The 24,893-nt window shown below is 36.6% G+C and overlaps 1 long non-coding RNA gene across 14 annotated transcripts; it reads right to left on the minus strand.

Annotated features, from left to right (window-relative positions):
* Nucleotides 1-1,764: 1,764 nt before the first annotated feature.
* LOC149783621 (uncharacterized) lies at nt 1,765-23,854 on the minus strand. Of its 14 annotated transcripts, none has more exons than XR_016413631.1 (10): nt 23,241-23,843; nt 22,599-22,720; nt 18,099-18,310; nt 15,394-15,508; nt 4,771-4,896; nt 4,336-4,425; nt 3,288-3,484; nt 2,630-2,787; nt 2,328-2,434; nt 1,765-1,875 (listed from the first exon to the last, which is right to left on the minus strand). It is a non-coding gene; the product is annotated as an uncharacterized LOC149783621 (long non-coding RNA). The 14 variants fall into 14 exon arrangements; XR_016413632.1 differs by having other exon boundaries at nt 4,336-4,452; XR_016413636.1 differs by lacking the exon at nt 4,771-4,896 and having other exon boundaries at nt 4,336-4,452; nt 23,241-23,844.
* Between the last annotated feature and the right edge of the window lie 1,039 nt (nt 23,855-24,893).

Genomic DNA, 24,893 nt, shown 5'->3' on the forward strand with positions numbered 1-24,893 from the left:
CTAAATATATATATATATACTTGCTGTTACTCTAAACGAAGGCTGGTGATCCAGTTGATAACCTTTTGGGGGTTTTAAGGATGTCTTTAAAATTAAGGTCTTAAAAATGTTGAGATCTTATATTAAAAATGACAATTTGAGCCTTGCAGATTCATGTCCACAGGTGCCCAAATAAAAGAAAAGGGGGGGGGGGTGCAAGGGGCAAGCTTGCTGGTGTGTTATAAAATAACTGACTTATCATCGGTGTGCTGACAGGTAATGTGTAATTAAATCACTGTTGTAATATTAATAATGAGTGAGTCTGCACAAAGGAATTTCATACAGCTAAACTAACTCAACAACTAGAGGCAATTAAGAAATATATCCACATTTGTGATTCTGTCAAATGGCAGATACAACAGCATCAGGAAGCTCAAGTGGCATTTACAGAAGGTAAAGAGCCGCTATACTTGTTATCTTTTTAGGGATGTGCTTGGATTTTGCCCTCAAGCTGGAGCAGTCATAGGATACATAATAAATCGCCACGGTCGGAATTTATCCCCAAGCTGGGGTAATCGATGGGTAAAGTCTTATCCACAGTCGGGGATTTATTCAAGCTTCAGGTGCAAGTTTTTGTGCATCTCCATGCCCTTGCATAAAACACAGTTACACGTTTTTTTATATAGATATTTTTCAGTTGTAGACAGGAATAATATGTATTTGCGAGTGTTTGAAATGAATGGGTTCATTATGAATTGAGTGGCACTACATTTCAAAAGCAAAATTGGATTGAAATGCAAGAACTGTAGTACGGAATTAGTGTTGGTTCTGGATCGTAGAATGGAATTGTGTGTGTGTGATTGGATTTTTAACGTAGCTTGAATAATTTTTCAGTCATATTGCTACGATGTCTGCAGTGTGGCAGTTTATAGTGATGTATAGCACTGGGGCATCATGCTGCAAACATGTAGTATGATGTTGCACCCAGTCACATTATCCTGACACCAGGCCGATCAGTCCTAACACTAACCTCTTAATGCTGAGCGTCTAGCGAGGTAGCTGTTAATACCATTTTTGTAAGTCTTTGGTATGACTTGGCTGGGGTTTGAACCCATGACCTCCCGCTTCTGAGGCGGACACTCTAACCACTAGGACACCGGAGTGGTCAGAATGGAATTGTAACAATTACAATGGAAGCAATTTGTATTATGCTTGTTGGGGCATTCCTCACTGATGGCTGTCAGTGACATCATCATGGGAATGTGTAACAGCCACATTTTGTAAGAACAAGGTGTAGTTGGTGAACAATACAGACACTTTTCTGCCATTTCCACTGGCATCATCTCATATGATGTTATTTAAAAAAACTTCCTACAACATACTCACAACATATAAAACCTATATGCAAATCTGATGAAAGCTGCTTGTGTTTCTGAAACACATATTCCATACTGGTGGCAAGAATGTCCAAATCTACATTACAAAAATGAAAACATTACCATCCACCTAGGAGTTGCAAATGTATGAAATCCTCTTGTTGGGTAGTTTTACTAACAGGCTTTACAGCAGGGCCTTCCATTAGATTTAAATGTGGCAGGTAAGTTGACAAAGTAGGGTGGGGGGTTGGGGGGACCTACCCCAATGGGGATAATTCATTTTTTTTTTAAAGTAGCATGGTGTAAAGTAAAAGTAGATGGGCTGATAAGGAATCCACTGAATTTACAGACTAAAGGTTCAGACATTTGTTTTTAAGAGAAAAATGAAAGAAGGAAACAATACAACAGATATTTTAATATGACTTTAATGTTTATTTTCTAGATTTAATTAAGGTTATGAATCAGAATCAGTCTCCAACTCCACTGTAAAGTTTATCTATTACTTCTTCTGCTCAGGCACCTGCAAATTAAAACAAAATTGTAATGCTTAAATAAAGTCATATCATCTCAGCACTAGTTACATATGCAGAAGTCATGTTAATCAGCATTATAAAAATGTATGAAATTTTCTTCACTGCACTTGTGCTTCCCTTACTATCGTTAAGCCATGATGCAAGATAACTTTGCACTTACTTGTCATTTCTGGCAAGTGGATGGTGCAATCAATTTGCACAAAGATGAATTTATTTCATCCAAATATTTCATGTGAATAAAAATTCCAAATGGAGGCACTTGTTCAATCAGACAAGATATACGCATATTGTAGTTAGCTGGACTCTAGCTTTGATAGTCCTGGGCAATAGGATAAGCTGATTTTGTTATCAGTTTAGAAATGCATCTGCTTTGCAAATACTATGCTTTAAAAGACGAAACTGAATCCAATATTGATGAAATAAGAGTCATTTGGATTACCTTGTTTTTTATCATTCTGCATTGGTTGGGTGCATATTTGAGGGTCTCTGATATGGTCTCTTCCATTCCATTTGCCTTTGCTTTGCCATTAGTTTTCAAGCAGGCTTCTGCAAGAGTAATACAATGTTTTAAAAAAGTTTCACAACAAAGGATGCATTGCATTTTTCTAAATGCCAGCAATAATCAATGGAATATTTTTAAAACATGTACTTTGAAATGTGGTCTCAAGTTACTTTATCAATTCATTTAAAAATCTCTGGCAAGTCACATGAAAAACACAATTTAAATCAAGCCATACTTACTTATCAAAACCTGACATATCACAAGCTCTTGAAATGCTTTTTTCCCTTTACGTCCCTTTGGACTATACTCTGGCCAGTCTTTTTGTTTTAAGCTTTTTCATCATCCTGCAGACACTATCCCCAATTGTAAACCTGCCAAGGGAGCTCAAGTAGCATATCTGAAAATAATAATAATAATAATATTACTATTTTTTGATTTTGATATTATTATTAGTAGTAGTATTTCATGATCGATGTGACAAAATATGCTTGTATATAGTTATTTTTTGCCATGGTTTTGCAAGCAAATTTAATTTCTCTAACTTGAAAAAAATTTGATAACATTAACTATGCAACACAATGTACTAATAGCAATTATAAACCAAATTAACCACCGTGAATCTATTAACTTCATAAATGACATTCACTCAAGGATTGAATTAAAGTAGCCACATAATATGTAATAGTGTATATGTAGTAAAATACCTGTTACATGTTCATCTCTAAACATGTTTTGGCCTACATCCGTAAGACAAAACAGCCGACCACTACATGTTCACCCCACCCCCAAAAATAATTATACAGGCACTGCAGAACTTGCATAATGCATATTGAGGTTCACAACAGCAAATAAAGGTTATAACAGTTTTTTTAAATAGAAAATAAAGCCCCAATTTACCATCTTCTTGGAGAGTTTGGGATTCTCCTCCAACCTCTGGCAAAGGCCCTCTAGTTCCTCCACTGAATCACATGGCATTGCAAGAATTTCTTCTCTATATTCTGTGTCTGGGCCTTGTGTATGAACTTGGTGGGCCAGCTGCTCCAACAAATTCTCAATATTTGTGTCCAGTTTCATAAGTACATTGAACTGGAAATCTGTAACAGATTTGTGATGAAATTAGTTTTGAAAGATCAAGATCATTATTATAAACTCCTTAAAAAGATATGTACAGTGAACATGGGTTTAACAATGAAATATATTTATGGAATGAAATACATGGTTTTTGTACAGTTTATATGAAAACTTTTCCCATAATCCTTTATTTTTTTATTCCCTGGATATGTTGTTTCACTGCTGGTGTCTGTAAAGTCTGCATTCAATGTAGATGGTTTAGGCATCTGACTTACACAAGACAATGGTATACATCAGAAAGAAAAATAAAAAAAACCAATGGAATGATGAACAGTTGACACATCAATGAAAAACAATTCATTGTTTATTTGCACAAATAAGTCTTGAACAGTATGTTTTATGACCTATAATTTAATTAATTAACATCTCACAATGTTCTGAAATAACAGTATCTAAGCTACAAGAGCTTGTGCTTTCATGTCATAATCTTCCATTTTGCAAACAAATTTTGATGTTGAATCAATGTATATGACCTTAGCATTGAACACTAACATTCAAAATGTCTACAAGATGACAAGACTATTATCAACTGAAGTGACAACAAACCAATGAGTTTTACGTGCATTGAACATAAGCAATTTTAAATGCTACAAAATGTGTTTTTAGTGTATGGTCACAAATTACCCAACATTTTGTCAAACATAAAACAGTTCTACTACCTTAGATGAGAATTAAATTCATAAATACAGTGTATAATTGACCTACTCATATTTAGAGAGCTGTAAATGAAATAAGAGATTATATAAAAGTCAACACCTGTAGTATTTGTTTCATTATTCTATAATGTACATTTTTTTCCATCCTCAATACTTACTACTTGCAGAGGAACTGGCAGAGAGAAATCTTTATATTCTCCACTCCAGAGTGGATGGGGATGGTGATGGTGTTGTCCTTCTGGATGCAGCTAAGAGTATAAAGATTATCACTACTCCTTAATTGCAGTAAAAAAGAAACAAAGAAATCAGACTGGATTTTTTGGCATGTAAACAAAATGCATACTGGTTGCAATGACCACTGTATATAAAGCAGTGATACAATATATCACAAAATGCATTCTTTTTTAACAAAACATCTAATCTCATATATACAGCATCATGAGTAAGTAAGTACTCTTAAACACATCTTATTAAACAGACAGAAAAATGATGAAATTTATACATACTTTTGATAAAGAATTTCCAATTGTGGCATGGTATGAAAGCAATTGATAAAAAATAAAAAGAGACCAGATAAACTAAATAGAACATACCAGCAGGATAAGAGGAAATCTTGGAGTCTGCAAAATACTCTCCATTTCAGGAGGTTTTGGATGAGATGGCTGACCAGAAAGGTTTCCACTTGAGATTTTCATCTTTTTTCAGTTCTTCATTTTCATCTGAAATGTCAATGAGAACTTGTAAATACTGTATGAGTCCTTGAATACACTGACTCCTTGTGACATACAGGGTTTGCAGAACAATCGCTAGCAATATTCACCACTTTTAAATCCAGCTGGTGAATTTTCACCATGAAATGCATCCGAATGCAGTGAATAATCCTGGATTAAAGACAAAATAGTGTACAGAAATGTGCAATAAATTAGTCAAGCTCCAGACAAAACAAAGATATGATTTATCTCTGATTCATAATGACTTTTCTTGTGCTACACATTTTACCAATGCAAATTACACTGAATTTTGTAAATTAAATGGTACAATTAAGATATGTATGTCAAAAGATTACTAATCTTCAGCTTTCCAATTAATGCTAAACACAAGTATCAAGTCATGTATTTAGTCTCTCACCACCAATAAATGCATTTTTAAGTAATCATCCTAGAGTGCACCAAAGTCATGTGAACTTGATCCAATTCCAACATTACTGCTGCTTGAGTGCTTAGATCCAGTATTGCCTTCACTAACTGATGTTATTAATACCTCTCTCTCATCAGCATAATTTCCATCATTTTTCAAAACTCCCATTGTAAAACCTCTGCTGAAGAAACTAACACTACATCATAAGGATTTAAAGAACTACTGCCCGGTTTCTAATCTCCAATTCATATAAAAAATCTTACAAAAGGTTGTTCAATCCCAGCTTGCATCTTGTCTGAATTCAAACAGTCTTTTTAGCAATGTAAAATCTGCATATCACCCTTGCCACAGGACACAAATTGTGTCTGCAAATAGATTACACTCCAGCCCGGGGCCCCGAGTGGCCGAGTGGTCTAAAGCGCTCTTCGTTACGGATCACTGCCATCTCACCTCTGTCTGCGGCGGTTCGAGTCTAAGATTCAGCCAATGTGGGTATGTGAGAAAGCTTGCCAGTAGCTTCTCGAGGGTCGGTGGTTCTTTCCGGGGTTTTCCCGGGTTCTTCCTCCACCATTAATACTGGCTGCCATGTATAGCCTATCGTGTGCTGAAAAATGGCGTTAAACCCCACAACAACAACAACAACACTCCAGCCCAGTTGATCTATGTTGTGGTGTTGCACAGGGGTCTGTTCTTGGACCTGTTCTCTACACTCTGTACACTCAGCTGCTCTCAAGTGTCATAGATCATCATCCAGTGTCTCACCAATTGTACACTGATGACACCCAAATATACAAATCTAGCCACCCAACTGAAGTTGATGCTACCATCCAAGGTGTAGAGATGTGCATTTCTGATGTGAAATCATGGATGACTTGTAACAAGCTGCAGATGAATGATGATAAAACTGAGGCCATTCTGATTACAACACAAAGACTTTCTCATTCACATCCTTTACCTCAAACAATAAATATCAGTAACACCAACATTAAATTCACACAATCAGTACAAAACCTAGGTGTTACTCTGGACAGTACTCTCACACTGCACCAACATGTCATGAACATATGCAAGGCTGCATATCTTGAGCTGAGACGCATCAGCTCCATTCTCAGATATCTTTCAGTTGATGCCACTAAAACACTTGTGTGTTCATTACTACTTTCAAGACTGGACTATGGTAACTCAATTCTGTTTGGTTCATCTTAATATCTACTGCAGAGACTTCAAAAAGTTCAAAACATAGCTGCTTGGATCATACTTAGAGTACCACAATCAGAGCACACCTCCCCGCTGCTCTGTACCCAACACTGGCTATCCATTCGATCCAGAATCAAACACAACATTAGTTCTCTGTGCTACGTTTCACTGACAGACTCTAGTCCAACATACCTATCCGACCTCACCTATGTGTACACACAAGCAAGATACTTACACTCCTCTTCCAACAATCATATACTCATTATTCTCACTATGAAAACAGAGTCACATGGACAGCATTCTTTTGCATACCAGGGCCCAGCAACATGGAATGAATTGCCCACTGAACTTAGACACAAAGACACAGTGATCCCATTCAAGAGTGCTCTCAAAACTACTTATTCTGACTGCAAAAACAAACTTAATGACTTAATAATGTTAACTACCTTAAATATTCTCAGCATGTTTTTTATGTTTTCTAATTTCATGGTGTTTGTTTTTGTAATCATATCATTGTGTATGTTTTTATGTTGTCTAATGTTGCAAAGCGCTTAGAGCTTCTAAAGATTAGGCGCTATACAAAGTCCTCATTATTATTATTATTATATTTAGCTTGGATGAATATTTTTTAAATCAGTGGCCATAACTAAAACAATGGGATTTTGTTTTATGATCATAAAAGTATGTTGGACACCATCCATGATGTACAATGCTGTCTGACATTTCTATGCACCTAAGGTTTCCATCTCAAATATTAAAGCAAAATGCATACCAAATTTGACAGATTGACGAAAATAAAAAAAAGCAATGCTTACCATTTGAAAAGAGGCAATTGTCACTAGAATATTCTATTCAAAATGATATTAATTTTGGACACAGGGGATACCACCCCCATGTTTTCCTGACTCGTGATATGTCGGCCTATTCTGTACACAGCTTTAAAAGATGTAATGTTTATCCATCGAGCTATAGAAATGAAATACATTTACTGTAGACTGTTTCTGTCAGCAGTTGAGTAATTAGGTCAGGTTTATAGCTAGTTTACAAAATTCAATGTAGAATGCCAATAAATGACAAGATATATTTTTGCAAACTAAAGTGATCTTGAAAAAAGATTAGTAAAGTTTAACATTTTATAAAAAATAAGCTATTATGTGGAAAAGAAACAACAATGAAATAGGATGCAATGTGTTTACGTCTAGTTTTGGAAGGTACCGTCTCTAAGGTACCGTCATAATTGTACCGTAGTTTAATGGGTGGAAAGGCCATTGAAAGGTAAGGGCAGTGCGGAGACCATCGAGTATGTTCCAGAATAGCTGAATCTTTGTAGATACATAGATCCATTCGTAACTTCAGTCCGCAAGCGAAACACTGTACTTCGTATCCCAATCCTGACTCAGGTCCGAAGTAGACAAATCCTGTTCTAGCTAAAACATACGAAGAAGGTAATCCTTCCCTATCCGTAGGCCATTTTTGAAACATGTCCAATCGACGGGCACAATCACAATAGTCAGGTAAGAAGACTGGAAAATGGTAGGGTTTGAACTTGGAGTTCTCGCTGGATTTCTCACTCGATTCTTGCTGTGGCGAAGTCATCCTTCTGGTGGGTGGCTATCCTCTTACAACCAATGTTTTATACTGACATGTCCATACGGCAAAGTAAAGTGGGTGGGAAGCCGCACTCGCTTCTGCTACACGATTTGATAGACTTTTTCCAAGGGTCGACTGACGATGTGGTGTGTGGGTAAATGTACAATCTTGTTGGGTTGATAGGTGGTCACTTTCTCTAGACTGCAAGGCTTCTTTCAATACGCCAAAGTTGACCACTCGACTGGTACGATAATTCAGAGTAAGTCCTTTCAAATTACACTTCGTGTGCACTTCTTGTTTGTCCCAGTATTCGTAGCCGTAATTTTTGGGACCACCACTGACGAAACTTAGAATCTTGTCATCGGGGTGCTCGTCTGTCCAGGCTCCTAAACTGTCTCCTTCGATGTCAGGGTGCTGTTGACTCGGGTGATCGATATAAATGCAACTGTCCACGTCAAAGTACAAGACACGTTCCCCTAACAGTTCTAAAGCTTTGTACAATTTTAAGCGAGCATGAGCTGTCATGTAAGCTGCAATGATGACATTTCCAAAGGGGTCATCTTCTATAAAGTTCAGATCTTCTTCGTAATTCACCAAGATCAAATCCTCACGAACGACGTTCACGTGTTTCATGAATTTGGCTTTGTTGTGAATCATCTGAAAGTAGCGGGAAGGTTCGGTCAAATACTCCGTCTTGGGTAAACACGGTCATTGTGCCATTTTACCCCACAAGCAATTTAACATCACTTTGGCAAACGATCGCCTGCCTTCGTTTTTCTCAATGTGATCTAAAGTAATGCCTTCTTGTGCCCAGAATTTCTCTCTGAATGTCTTTTGGTCTACGGGAGTGTGACACCAGGACAGATAGCCACTGGCTTCTTGCTTCAGTTTCAAAAAGGCATCCACGTAGTCTGCGAAAATGCCTTTCTGCGTGGGGTCACCCTTGTGGAATTATTGTGTCTTGGGAAAGTGGCAAATTTCGTACACTTCTAACAGTTGGTATCCCATGTTCAGAGCTTTGAACAATTCTACGCTGACCCATGTCCCCGTCAAGGCCCGTTCTTCCTGGGTGTGATGACAAGGTTGATCTTGGTTGCACGTTTCAGCACAAGTACGGCACAAAGGAAACATAAGTTTGCCTTGGCAATGGCGAGGTAAGACGGGATGGTATAGGTTCGTGGGAGGCAAAACTTTGCACTTGATCAAGCCTTCGTAGTGTCAAATGTTTTTTAGGTCGATGTGTTCGGTGAACAATTGTGGATGCCCTGCAGGAAAGCAACAATATTTGCACACGTAGGGCTACAGTGAACACACGTCCAAGTATTTGATTTCTTCTCCTTTCTCTTCATCAGCTTGGTACAGCAAACAGGTGGCATTGGTCCTTCCTCCGTACAAACTATCCCTCGGGTTCAGGGGGTCCATGAACTGGTAACTTTCCATGAGGCGTTTAAACTCGGGATCGGTGTTCAAACGGTGATCGTATTTGTGTTCCCACATTTCCACCACTTGGTATCCTTCCTGTTCTAACTTTAGGCGTCGCTGACAAATGGCCTGGTACAAGTCTTCCATGGTTCGTTGTAAGAACTGATTTTTAGTGCCGCGGTCAGGGTAACAGACGGGACATCCGTGAAATAAGCAACCGTTAAACTCGTACATGATCTTGGGGTTTTCTAAGTCCCAGCCATCAACCGAATGCATTCCGATGATCTTTTCGCCCTGTCCGTTGCGGGCATGCTGAATCCATTTGTCTTCCTTGTCGCACAAGTAATGCAACCAGCATGGGGCTTTGACCGAGTATTGACGTTTGACATAGTTGGTCGTTTGAGGACTGATGACAGCCACAGTGTTTTCAAGCATGAATCGTTGTCGGTAGACTAAGGAACACGCTTTGGCAATGGTGCAAGCTTCTTTCAAAGGATCAACCCCTCCGTGTTCCATGAACAGTTCTCGAAATTTTCCACAGCATCGCCGTAAAATGTCCACGTCGGAATGACGATACTTTAGCATTTCTTCTGAAAGTCGAAAGGGTCGGAGGCGTGAGCCTGGTACCAAGCGTAGAAAGTTTCTCGTTCGGTACGCATGTTGTCAGGGTCGTAATAGTGAGCCTGAGGCAAATGGGGTAGAACGGCGTGTTGATTGGCTTCTGTATTGAAAAAGTGTGGAAAGTACCCTTTAGCCATTTCTGTCATTCCAAACATTTTAGGCATTCGACTCAAAGGCATGGCTAAGTAGCTCATCGAATCTTTAAACTGCACTTGTCCCACTTGCAAGAAAATGATTTTGGCTCCGTTCAAAGTGACTTTAGGACGCTCGGTGCCACGTTCCGTATAGCATCTCAAAAGAAACTGTCCATCGTATCCGGAGAAATTATGAGCCATCACCGTGGCATGGTGATGACATTCTCCATAATAATGTTCGATGTCCTCTTGGCTCCACGTCTTGTGATGGGGTCTAAGACCCATTGTGTGAAATCGGCTAGTGTGTTCGGTCCTTGAAAGATTTTTTCACGCCCTCCAGGAATCTTACTGCAGTGAGGGCAATAACTCAAGATAGGTTCTTGAATCACTTCTCGCACGCTCGATGAGCCACGCAGAAATTAGGAATGTGAATACCGATCTCTTGCATGCATTCGAAATCGAAAAAGATGAAATTGCCTTTCTTCTTCTTGTGACCATCCTCTTTCTCTGGTTGGGATTGGTATTTTTGCATGTAGCATTGGTGTTCCAAGTCCACAATGCAGTGACAAATGTGACATTTTTTCTTTCCTGAACATACGTGTGCCTTGGTACTGTTGATACATAGACCTTGTCCACACATTGGGCACAATCTCAGGAGTTGACAAGCACATTTCTTCTGTGAACCTTGCATCTTCAGATGTTGTTGGTAACAGGCAGGGCCGACAAATGTGCGCAGACAAGCAGGACAATGCACTGGTTCTTGCCCTTCGCTCAGACAGGGTTGAGAGGCCAAACATCCTGAGCATTTCGATCCACAATGTTTGTGTTGCTCTCGATTATTATAACCATCATAAGTCACATTTCTCACAGTAATATTTGTATCCCAGGAATCCAGTGATAGTGGTAATGGTATCGAAATGGTCATCGTGATGATAGAGGTGAATGTATTTTCCATCCTTAAAGTCTTTGCCTCGAAACAACAGAGACCCGCGCACTTCTTGAGGGTGCACTTTCAAGGTGTATCGTGGAGCTAGGGCATCTTGCAATTTTTGCATCTCAGGAATGCCACAGGATGTGTCTTTGGACAGGCATGCTTGTTGTAACAGAAGTTCTGCTTCATTTCGTTGTTTGGCTCGGTTCGATTTTCGAATGTTCTCCCAGGCTCTTTTCCATTCTACCGTGTCGTTCTTGTCGGCATAGGTTCATCCCACCACGATGGCTCGGGCTAAACACATGTGGTCTTGAAAATTGTTAATTTGGACAAGACTTGTTTTGGTAATGCGAAGGTTGTTGACCAATAAGGTCTTTCTGCATTGTCCGGTCCCTTGAGGAGGAGAGACGTGGGTCATGTCCAGTGTGGCTTTTCCATCGGTGATGTCAAACTGGTCATTAGATTGTTGCACGTGTTGAATCTTGTCCATGACTTTGGAAGTGGTCAATTCTGCAGGGCTGCTAAACTCGATCCAAACAGGGGATTTCAAGCCGTCATGTTGTATGGAAAGTCTCAAGCGATCATCTTCTTTGGGTTGACTTTGTCGCTTGAGTGTGGTGAGCAAAGAATCCCACATGTCGGTGATGAACCCTTCTGCTTTCTCTAACAGTACTTCAGACTTGAAATCTTTAAACTTCACTGTGTATTTGTAAGCCGTAGTTCTAAATTTTCTAGAGGGATGCTTTTCCGTCTCTCGAATGTCATAGTACTATTCAGGGTTGACTAAGGGTGGTAAACTTTGTTTAGAGGGTTTGGATTCTGGTTCACTCATGTCCTCTTCAAAATCACTGGCATGAATTTGTGCCAAGACTTCAGCCCTGGTACGAGGCGATAGATCACGTTTCTGCCTCTTACTTTCTTCTTCTTTCTTCTCAAATGAATTGGATCATTTCATCTCGATAGCAAAAAGTCAAATGACTAAAGTTTAAACACCATGGACTAATTTATAGTCATAGCAGACCAGCGTATATAAAGGGTATGTGTCTTGTCCTTTCACTATTCATTTCACTCTCAAACTGAGCACAACGATGGAAGAGACTACCAAGATCGAACGTTTCATCAGAGCTTTGCGAGGGGTCATTAGAAAATTCTCTTCAGACCAGCCGAGGGACTACTCTCCTTCCTTTCAAGATAAAAGTCAAGATACTTGCTATATCTGTCAGAAGAAAGGGCATTGGTCTTCAGAGTGTCCAGACCGTCAAAAAAGAAAAAAAAGGGGTTAGAAGAGACAAAAGTCAAGATACCTGTTATTATTGTAAAGAAAAAGGACATTGGTCACCAGACTGCCCAAAAAAGAAACAAGAGGAGTCAGAAGAAGAGAGGGATTCTTCAGAGGAAGAGGAAGAAGAAGAGGAAGAAAACAGACAGGTGAAGAAAAAGAAACAGAAGAAGAAAAGAAGGGAAGAAAGTGAGGAGGAAGAGGAGGAAAAGACTATGACGGTGAAGAAATTAAAAAAACAGAGAGTGAACAATGAGACAGAATAAGTCTATGAACTTTTTAAAGTGCTCTGTTGTGAATTGTGAATTGTAAATATTTATAAAAGAATAAATTAATTATAAAAGGTAAGTGTCTTTGGGTTTTGATTTTAAAATAAGAACCTACACTCACGCACACTCATACACAGACAGGTACTATTGGGTAAAATGATTTTTTTTAGTTATTGGCAATTGAAAGTCTATCTCTTTTCGAGAGACGTGGATGGCCCTGAAAAGGGCCTCTTTTGGTGTAAGGGGTGAGTTTAAACAATCAACTTTAACTGTCTTAAGCCTTTGCCACGGCCAAGGCCTAATTATGGACTGCGTACTGTTGATGATGATTTCGTTGAAATCACTAAGGGTGGTGCGGTAGGCGTAGTCACAGGGTTGGAGTGTTTAGCTTGGGAAGGTCGTATTCTCTTCAGCCATAATAAAGAAGTCTGATACATTTGTTTCAGACTTCTTAACTCCGCTAAAATGTCTAACAGTACCATGACCGTTTGATTTTGACACCCTTGTTTCTTTGCTGCTGCTTCTTCTTCTTGTTGTTTTTTTCTTACCTCTTCTTCTTGCTGCTGTTGCTGTAGGAGAAAAGCTTGTTCCGCTTCCTTTTGCTGTTGTATAAATTTCTCCAATTCTTCTTTCTGTCTCTGTCTAAAATTTTCCATGTGCGGTAATGAAGGAGAAGGTGACGAAGGTTCAGGAACAAATTCTTGCAAGGTAAAAAAATCCACAAAATCCCAATTCACCTCTTCTGAAAGTAAGTCTGGGTTCCCTTGGGTAGTCTCCACCATCAGTGCACCCCAATTGGTCGTTTTCTGAGTTTCCGTCATGTTGAAAAACTGTCGCTTAGATTGACTGCGCACAGGCGCTAGCGAATCTATATAGACTATGTGACGTCACAGACTGCTCTCTTCGGATTGGACGTGGGCTGACTGAATTTTGTAACGCGTGTTTGGATTGGTCAACAAACTCAATCCGTTTCAATCCTTCCTCTCCCTATAAATAAGTACAGTTCACTGCATTCCTTCACCTGTTACTCTGCACCCCAACATGTGGACCGACGTACAATCTTCAACGCTTGTGTCTTCGATGATGTTCCGGACGGACATACCAATGTATGTCCGATCCAACTGGACAGTTATCCACAGGACAGACACCAGCCTGTGGATGCGAAGAATCTTATGTGGAGCATCAAGGATGCCTCAAAAGAGTCTTAATCTATGGTCCTGCAGCCTAAGGTCAAGAAGAAGATGTCACAGATGCCCTTTATGTTAAGGGTATATTAACATAAAACCAAAGGCCCTTTTCAGGGCCATTCCTATCTCTCGAAAAGATCTTGACTTTCAATTGCCTACCCCTTTTTTTATTTTTTTGTTTAAAAAAATAATAAAAAAATAGAGACCCCTCCCTGTTTCAATTTTCGCCTGTTCCATTTTCATAGACCCATCAGGTCGGGACCTTATTAAAATAGGGTCCCGACCCTGTTCCATTTCCCCTAGTCCCAAGACAGTCCCACGATTTATTCCCCATGTTCAATTTCCCTTGTCCCTAGAGTGAATAGTTTTTTTTCTTTCTCCCATGTTAAATTCCCCTTGTCCCTAGAATGGATATTTTTTTTTCTCCCATGTTAAATTACATAGTCCCCAGAGTGGATATACCCTTTTTAACATGGAAGTTCCCTAGTCCCTAGACCGTCCCTATTCACTACTACCATTGTCATTACCAGCCTGAAACCCAATTTAATGCCATTTGTATAAATTCATTTCAAATAAATAATTGAAGTGTAAAGTCAAGCAAGTATTCTGTTTGCAGATTTTACATTTTAGATATTATAGTAAAGTCATATTTTCTCTTGTTTAGTAAACTTTATTGCAACTGGTTCCAAAATAGTAAATCTTATTTAATGTTCATTCACCAGAATAGGTATTAATACAATCCCGAATTAACTGTATGGTACTAAAATATACCCTGATCTTGTGTGAGATTGTAATATACAGAACTATACCTCAAGACAACAATAATATATTGAATTTATATTATATCAAGACTGTCATGGTTATGAACTCCAACTTTATTCAGGTTTTTTCATAATAAATGATCATCTTGTGCTATGGTTGAAAAGAAATCAAAGTTCAGTTTAACTCCATTCTCTCCACATTTGTCAGTTGTTAAGAGGCATACTCATCCTCAGTGTTATAGTAAAATGTAATCTTATTTGGATCAATCTTGGTGGTGTAATATATGAATGGAGAAAGAATATTATCATCCAGATTAAAATATGTTTTATTCAGACTCTACTAAAATTTTTAGTTGGATATGGGTTACGGAGCCTGATGTGTACGAACAAAGCAATGTGTACCATGACCTTTTTAATTTAACATTTTAAACTCCTGCAGAAGAAAGAGATTTTTTAGATCCATTAAACTGTATTAACAAAAACATTTCTTCAGTATGATTTTCCTTTACTTAGTATTGACAAAACTCATATTTTAAAGTTGTTGTTTTTTTGTGTTTGGTTTGGCCTTTTATGGTAAACCAACACAAGTAAGTTATTTAGTGCCAAGGCACTTTAAGTATAGTGCCTTGCCCTAGGACACACCATGGTAGCTAACCCAGGTTGGTCTGATGGTAGAATTTGAACCTACCTTATTTCACAGATCCAGAAAGCTAACCACTGAGCCACTACAGCTCCCCATCTTATAGTGGAATGCTGGTATACTTTATGATCAAGAAGGATGGGTTGGGGTATGCATGTTGCATCTGAAAAAAGTGATGGAATTTTTGTTTACATAATATTTTAGTCATACAATATGAATCATTTTCTATAGATTTAAGATGTATCAGATCAAGTTAAGAAAAATCATATATTCTGTTTCCTGGGAAAGTACTAAAATTCACTGTTATTGTTTGATTTTTTGGTAGTAAGCTTACTTGGTATTTTTTTCTTTTTAACTCGAATACCTAATTTGTTAACATCCTATTCTAAATCTTCATAGTTCTGTCTATTAAGTGACAACTGTTGATACATGTAGGGAAGTTTCTGTTTATATCTTTTGATTTTTGTGATTCTGGAAGTTGCAGTATTTGTTGTTGTATTATTAACCATTTCAGTAATTTAATGAATGCAGAGTATACTGCTCTATAAATGAAATTTAAGGGAAAATAATGTAAAAGTATGTTTCACTGCAAATATAAATTGTTTAAAATAATATATCATTTATCATATGACTATTCAATTGTGGTAACTAGTATTCCATCCAATATCTATATATTAAAATATGTCTTTTCATACAGCTGGTGATCATTTAGATACAAGTCCAATTGAACATAATCAAATTATCAATGCAGGTGTTTTTATTAGTAGTAGTATTGCAAGTATAAGTGTTAGTATTAAGATTTCATATACAGGTATGATAAGTGTATCATAATGTTTAAATGATGCTCCTTGTTACAACATAAAATATGTTCATTGAAACAAATGGTTCACTGGTAAATTGGCAGCAAAGGTCTTCACTGAATTATGTTGCATAAACTATTTTACAATAAAACATATATGATGCATCTCAATTATGATGAATGTGAGGAGGAGGATTAATAATAATGCAATTTAAGTTATCTTCATAACATAAGTTCTAGCAGATGTGTAATTTTTATGTGGTTCATCATCAGTTTGAAACTGGTCTATGATTTCTGGATCTGGACATATCTGGTCCCCTGCTGTTGTGCTGCTATGGTCTTTACAGTTCATTAGGATATCAGTTACACTTGGTTTACATTTAGAACCCCATGGGATAGAATGCCCAGTTTGAAACTGAGAGAATGGTTAATTACCCATAATATAACTCCTGCAGTTATTATTAGGTTTGATATCAAGGTCTTTCTTTAAAAGCTTTTCAACTCAGGTTCTGTTCTACCATACAGATAAATAAAGTCAAATTCAAGGCTTTCAGATTTGTCCAGTTTGTTTCATGTGTTGCGGCAGACAGACTGTATATTGCCACTGTACCATATAAATATCAGTGCTTAGTCTGCTCTCAGTTGCTGTGGTTTGATTAGTTACAAGTGTCATCACATGTGACTAATTATTGACCAATGTAATGAAACTTGTATAATTAGAAGGCTGGACATAGTACACAATTAATTTTACTATATGTTCTCTACATTTGTTTCTCAGTACTGACCTCTCCACTGTGTGACAATCAATGCAAATCATATGTTAATCTAAAATACCTTCAAAGATGACTTCACGGTGAAGTTCTTGTCAAAGGTTGACCTGCTCTTTTTTTAGATCATTGACTGTCAACATAACAGCATGTAACCAGAACACGTATTTCACTTCCGGATCATCACCAAGGCCTTATTACTCACTGTGCACTGTCGCCAAAATACATACAGACAACAACACCCTGAGCTCATATTATCAAGAATAAACAGTTACCTTTAAATCCCTACCAAAAATGCATAAATAAAACTCTTCTATCACCACCAAAATGAGAGAGGAAAAAATCTTCTAAAAATAGACTAGAACTACATTCGTGGGTACTGAACTGGAAGTATTAATTGTGATGTAATTCCTGACAGGCTCCATGTTTTATGACAATTTTAGTCAAACTTTTATATTTGCATGCTATACCTATTTCAACTTTATACATGAAGTCTTTTTGAATTTCCTTGCAAGGAAAACATGTGACACCTGTCAGAAAGTATGTAGTGCTGGTGTTCCACAGGGTGCAAGTTCTGGTCCAAGTGCTCTTGAGAAACCAAAACTAAATTTGCTATATCTTCCTTAATTATAGGAATTTTTCAATGCAGTAAAAACCTAATTGTGATACAAGATAAGCCCTGTCTGAAAATATGTTTGAAAGTTACAAATGTTGATAAATTCAGTTTTAATGGCAAATTAAATAAACATTTAAATTTTAAAAACTAAATTTTATTGAAAACTTAAATTTTCATACAAGTTTTAAAACACAGTTTGACAAATTTTAGACAGAAAAGTTGACTAATGAATGATATTTAAAACAAATGGTAGTTTGGGTCTGTATAACTGATAACATTTTCCCCAGGGGTAGTGAAGCATCATAGCTCATAGTGATTTTGGCAGCAAACCGCAATATGCCTGTCCAGATGCATATAGGTGTACACACTAAAGAAACACTGACAGGTGCTATGTTCCACATTTATTGTGTCAGGTACTTAGGCAGTTGTTTCCATAACTAATAGCACATTCAGATTTAAAGTTCTAATGGGACCACTACCATGTTTTATAGCAAAAATGCATTCCATTTCAATGTCGATAACAACAAAAGGTGGCAATGGGATAGGAAAATAGTTTCTAGGGAGGTTCTACCTTACTGAAAAATGGTGCTGATCTCTCCCATGAAAACCTAAGCCATGTCTTTGAGGTGCCATATATCAGTGTGGTGATATGAACTAATCTTGGTCACTTATGGCAGTACACTGCACATGCCCTTATGAAACCATGCTATTACCACCAGACTACTCAGGAGAGCTTCCAAGCTGATCCAACTCTAACACTTTGTTCCAGATACCAGGCTAGACCTGAAAAGATACAATATGTTTCACTTAATTCTAGAAAACAGTAAGATCTATGTAAATGAAGTTAAAATGTGTTAGATATGGTGATTTCAAATTAACATTAAGGTTGCAAGCATGGGGGAAAATATTAAACTTGACAGAGTGACACTCAGAAATGTGAAGCAATGGCCATGTATTAAAGTGTTAAATTCATCCTAAAAGTATATGAGGTTTCTAGAAGCACATTTAGCCATTTACAAGTTAAATAACTAATCAGGTAGACTATGTATCATAAAGTTTAAGGCAATGTTGGGGTGGTGAGGTTTGATCATTGGTGTAAACATTATTACATACCAGTATACAGGAAAGTCAAGTGACAATGTACTAAATTAGAATGTGTTACTATAAGCATTCTTATTCATGAGGGAAATAACAATTTTGGATATTGCAAGTGAATACAGCCAAATGTGGTCATACAAATCAACTATAAGCACCAATAAATCCTATATCATCAGCTAAATGTGAAATTCTCATCCCCAAAACTTGTAAACAAGGATGGAAATTTGCATATGTGGGGCATATACAATGTACTTGTTAAGATCAAATGTGCAAACATAATTCAAATGATCTATTTGAACATTTATATGGTATTTTGAAGAGTGTTGGTTACCAATTATTAAGCTTATTGATTGAGTGGAATCAGATATCAGCTGATGTTTCAATACCGCACTCTGTCAAAGTACTAAATTGAAATATGTTACCATACATAGGCATATTCATGATGAAAATAACATTTTGGGATATTTTCAGTGCACATAGCCATAAATGTGCTTTACAGGTTCACTATAGGTACAATGTCAGCCTATATGATGTACTGAATGTGAACTTTTGATCCCAAACATTCTAAAATGGATGGATATTTGTACATGTGGGATATGTAACCATGTACAAAGTTAAATTCAAATAATTTGTTTGAATGCTTCTTATGTAATCTTTAGAGTGTCAGTTAACAAATAGTATTAGTAATTAATAATGCATAAAGCAAGATGGATCATTAGAATTCCCATAACATCATATAGGCCACAATGCCGCACTACACCAATAATATCTTAACCTAACTGAACAATGAAATGGAATGCATTTTGTATTCAACTTACATCATTTTGCTTTTTTCTTACATCCAAGGGTAAATATACCTGGGGGAAGCATATTTTATCCCTTTGACCTGTATTTCATTCTCAGACAGCTTAAAATGATTTAGTACAGAACTTGAGTAGGTTCTAGTATAAAGTTTTCATTGCTGTCCTCTCACTAAATACCTTATAACTATGTTTATAAAGAATTACTGAAGGCTATACAAGCAGATGTTTGTTACTCAGGAAGTGACCCCATCGTAAACACATAAATTAACTGATTGGACCCCTAATAAATAGTCTGAATGGCCAATACAAATTATAATTTTGTCTTCATGTATTTTTAATGAAGGTCTCATTTTGACTACAAAGATATTTTCTCTGACAAAATGTGACAAAAATCCAACATTGGAGCTTTTATATGGTGTAGGAATACATACATGCTGATAACATTTAATATGATTCCCAAAAATATTATATATGTGCATTTTTGGGGTTTTTTAATTATTTTTTTAAATTTTTTTTAAATTTTATTAAAATTTTTAAAATAAAAATTAATTTTTTACTTTTAATTTCATTTTTATATTTTAAAAGTCAATATACATGACATATTAAAATTTCATGTGTCTATCAATAATAATAAAGATTTTATACCAATTTAAACTTTGCTCCAATACTGCCCTGACAGGACATAGTACACAATTAATTTTACTATATGTTCTCTACATTTGTTTCTCAGTACACAGTGGAAAGGTCATTTCCACTGTGTGACAATCAATGCAAATCATATGTTAATCTAAAATACCTTCAAAGATGACTTCACGGTGAAGTTCTTGTCAAAGGTTGACGTGCTCTTTTTTTAGATCATTGACTGTCAACATAACAGCATGTAACCAGAACACGTATTTCACTTCCGGATCATCACCAAGGCCTTATTACTCACTGTGCACTGTCGCCAAAATACATACAGACAACAACACCCTGAGCTCATATTATCAAGAATAAACAGTTACCTTTAAATCCCTACCAAAAATGCATAAATAAAACTCTTCTATCACCACCAAAATGAGAGGAAAAAATCTTCTAAAAATAGACTAGAACTACATTCGTGGGTACTGAACTGGAAGTATTAATTGTGATGTAATTCCTGGCTGTATTTAAAAACTCTAAAGATCTTAAATGTGTGCTAGAGGGTAGGGTTAGCAGTTATACTCCCAATTATGTTTGTGATGAGCAAAAGCAGCTGCACAAATTTGAGCTTTTAGTTTGGTTCTGGTAGGGTCAAAGGATGCAGGTACATTTTACATTCATTTTTTACTAGAAATAGCTATTTTCAATATTTTTATGTGACAAGGCAACTAAAAGAATCAGTATGTGCCTTATGCATGAATAAAGTTCACTAGTACTATAACAAATTAGCATACTTTTCATCACCCCTCTACCATCAAGATTTTTTTATATTTACCTCTGTAGCAGACACAAATAAAAGTCAGCAGCTCATTTGCAGACTAAGTTACGCATATGATCTCCAATGCTCATCTAACTGTGACAGGCAGTCACCAACAAGCCAACCTATTTCCATGCCTAACTCAAAGTAAATCTGAACCACATTATAGATTTAGCTTATGTGTAAATTTATAAATGCTAGGCTTGTGATAATTAGGTTCATGCCTTCTACCTTAAAAATTAGAGGGATGTCAAAATACGAAACTATCCAGTGAGACCTATGATGTTAATTTTAATCCCTATGGGATTTGTGACATAAAAAACCCAAATGCTTTATGTATTAAAAGGTAACTAATGGGGGCAGGATCTGCAGTGAATCAATGGTTAGTATGCTTGACTCCTGATAAAAATGTTTGTGTTAAAATCCTGTTATCAAGTCAACCAGGTTACCTACTGCAATGTACCCTTGCCTTACTCCAATTCCCTCAGTACTCAGTAAACAACTAGTGTTGCTGTACATAACAAAACCAGTCCATACTGATTTTACATATTTTACTAAATACTGACAAAAATAATTCTCTAAATAAAGAATGATTAATATGTGATGGTCTCGCATGTAATCAAACTCTTCCAAGCTTTTAATGATATGAACCGATTTATCAATGTTTATCAAATTTGCATGAAAAACTATTTCTTATTTGTCATCAAATATGTTCAATGTTTTGATCATATAAGCATTTCTGCTACATTAGATCAAAATAATCTTTTTGTCAGAAATAGAGCCCTTATAGTATTTGCAAGGTCAACCAATCAGATGCAGAATTTGAGTTTAATATGAATGAATATTTTTTTTACAAAATTGCTCTTTTGCTATATCTTGATGAGATAAATCTATTCACCAAGTCTGATAAAATTAATGAGAAATAGTTTTAAGAGCAGTAGCAAGAATGGCTAGTGAGATGTAGAACCACCACATTATATGCATAGATTTTGCTTATAGCCTCAGACATACAAGCAAATAATTAAACAAGTCAGATCTAAATTGGATCATAAACACTGTTGTGCAAATCATAAGAAACTCTGCCAATCAGATGCAAGGTCACTTCACTACCATACCTTTATCACACTCATAATAAACATCATTGTGAAACTTGACTATATAAGCCCAATGGCCAAGCATGATCAAACTTGAATCAGCAGTAGTGGTTATAACCTCATGTATTTGTATGCATCTTCACTTCTTCAATCTAGATCTCATTTATATAAGCATGTATTCTAAGTTTAGTAAAAACTGCACTACATGTATAAATATTGCATGCGGTGGTAACATACTCAGATGAAAGATCACCTTATTATTATTAATGGTTTAACACTCATCAAACTTCAAGGACAACTTAATGATTTTAGCCTATATTGTGGAAGTATGGCTTTTAGGCTGGTTAAAAAACTCAACTAATCTTATACATGATCACATGTATATACTTGGATTTTGCTCATTATTAGATTTATCCAAGATGTTGATTTAAGCCCAAAACCAGGTTTTATATAAACAAATTGATCAGAACTATGGACTCCAAAGTAGCTAATTTCTTACTGTTGAAAGACAGAAGGGGATGTGAAATAAATAACACACTCTGGACCATTACATAAACCCACTTAGCCTTTTGACCAGTTGAGATAAAATATCAACAATATGTTAAATAAGATTGATAAATTATGTTTTCTCACATTACCTCTAGCCCTTTTCAACATGGATGGTATTTTTCTTTCACATATGTCAGCTCTTAATTAGTGGCCCTTTCCCATCATGAATGTTGTAGGTGAAACTCTCAGAATTAGGCTTTTTAATTTATATCTGTAGAAGAAAAAGAACTATTGGTCTGCATATATCAATGTCACCATTTCTGTATTAGATTAAAATACCATATGTGTGTGTGTGTGTGTGTGTGTGTGTGTGTGTGTGTTAATTTTAGAATTTAAGCAAACTTGTCTCCATGTGTTTATTTTAAAACTGATGATGATAACACATAACAGGTTCAATGGATAAAATGTTATTTCTTACTTCTTACAACTGCTCATTATATCTGAATTTACATTCAATGTTTGTTTTAATTAACATATTTGGGATAATGGGCAAATTATTTATTTTGTAGTTTATCATTATATCATTTACCAGTCTTTTATCATTCAAATATGTAAAATATAGTACCATTATACTGACTTCATATTCTATATGATATCCCAGCAATACATATTAAGCAGATAAGTGCAAATAAAAATGTTCAGAATGTAAAATTTACTCCAAGCTCAAATAAGATCAGCAAAAGATAATATCCAACAAATTACCAAACAAAAAGCGAAGTTAACGCAGTTACCTTTATTATGATGTCTCCAACACCAACGGTACTGTACAGCTACGTCTTCTGAGTTTTACCGTCATCTTGTCTTTCAAACCAGAATTAATTTCTTGAGCTCTTACAAAATGAAGAAACTTTCAAATACTATAATTTAAGCAGCTTCTTTACATGCCATCAGATAAATTATGGCACAGTGTTATGTCTGTCAGCAAAACGCAACTTCACATTTGGACGGCGCGCTGTGTGAGCATCGCCGACACAGCAACTGACATGAATTCTCTATTAGCAGACAATGATTCGGAATAAATCCTTCGCAAATCTAACATTCTCGATTTTTCATAGTTCCACTTTTCATTGTTGCATCTGTTTGATTGTACAATTGCTAATGATGTTCAATGAATCAACTTCAATTCATCTGCTGTCTGAAATCCCGGTTCAGTTGGTATTTTCTTCCGCGCATGATGCCGTGTAAATAAAAGATACGGTCGACATTCAAAGTGGTTTAGGTTAATTTATTATTTTTCTTTATTAAGGTCATTTGCAGAAAGTGTTTCGCTAGGGTGAGAAAAAAAAATATAACAAAAAGAAAACTTTCTTTTCCAACGCTAATACTGTATATATTTCAATTTGTGATTGATGCTATAAATTAAAAAAAATGATAATAAAGCATTTTAGCCCGTGGCTTCGGCACGGCACTTGTTTTTGTGGGTTTTTTAAAATGTTGTTAGTGTTGTTTTGGGGTTGTTTTTTGTGTGTGTACCACACTAAAAAACATACCAGGTATTAGGCCTAACGTAGGAAAAGAAATTATCCTCTATTTATTACTATTCTTACTGTGAAATGACGCAAAAGTGATCAAATTGCTATTAAGATTTTGTTTTGTATAACACTTACCGCTCGTTTTCCTCGAGATAAAGCAGCCACTTCAAAATGATTATAGAATCTGTGACAGATGAAAAACGTGGTTTAAATAATTCGTAATCGCCTGCATTAAAATACTGTAGGAATTTGCTAATGTATTTCATGGCCCTCGTTTGAATAGATACCAACGATCATGTATATCGACCAAAATTTGTATATTCCTGCCCACAATCATGTATTTTGTATTAAACCGTATATTACACGAGCGCTCTGTGGCAAACTCGGGGGGGGGGGGGGGGGGGGTCTCTATTATACCCAGAGGCGTAGCTATGATATTTTGCGCCCGGGGACGAACTATAAAATTGGCGCCCCAGCCCCCTCCCCGTTTAATCACATTTTTGAATATTACCCTTGTTTACTTATTATAATGTAACGTTGTAAGCCTCATTTTGGCGCCCCTGTACCTTGGCGCCCGGGGACATATGTACTCCCCTTCCCCCCCCCCCCCCCCCCCCAGCTACGCCTCTGATTATACCTGCTGTATCAGTTGAGAAATATATTGAACAGATCAGGCCCCAATACTCTCGCTCTGAAAAACATTAAAATAATTATATGCAGAATATCGGTAGGTCTCCCTCTTGCCGAAAATGTCAGCACCGTATATATTTTGCAAGTAATGTAATGGGTATAATAACACACACACACACACACACACACTTTTTTGGGATTGGGGTGGGGGCAACGGACAGATGCCCCCATTTCCACAAAAAAATAAAAAGTATTTTGTATTTGTGTATTTCCCCCTCAGAT

This window comes from Sinohyriopsis cumingii, chromosome 14, assembly GCF_028554795.1.
Source record: "Sinohyriopsis cumingii isolate HCF-2022 chromosome 14, ASM2855479v2, whole genome shotgun sequence".
Lineage (NCBI taxonomy): Eukaryota > Metazoa > Mollusca > Bivalvia > Unionida > Unionidae > Sinohyriopsis > Sinohyriopsis cumingii.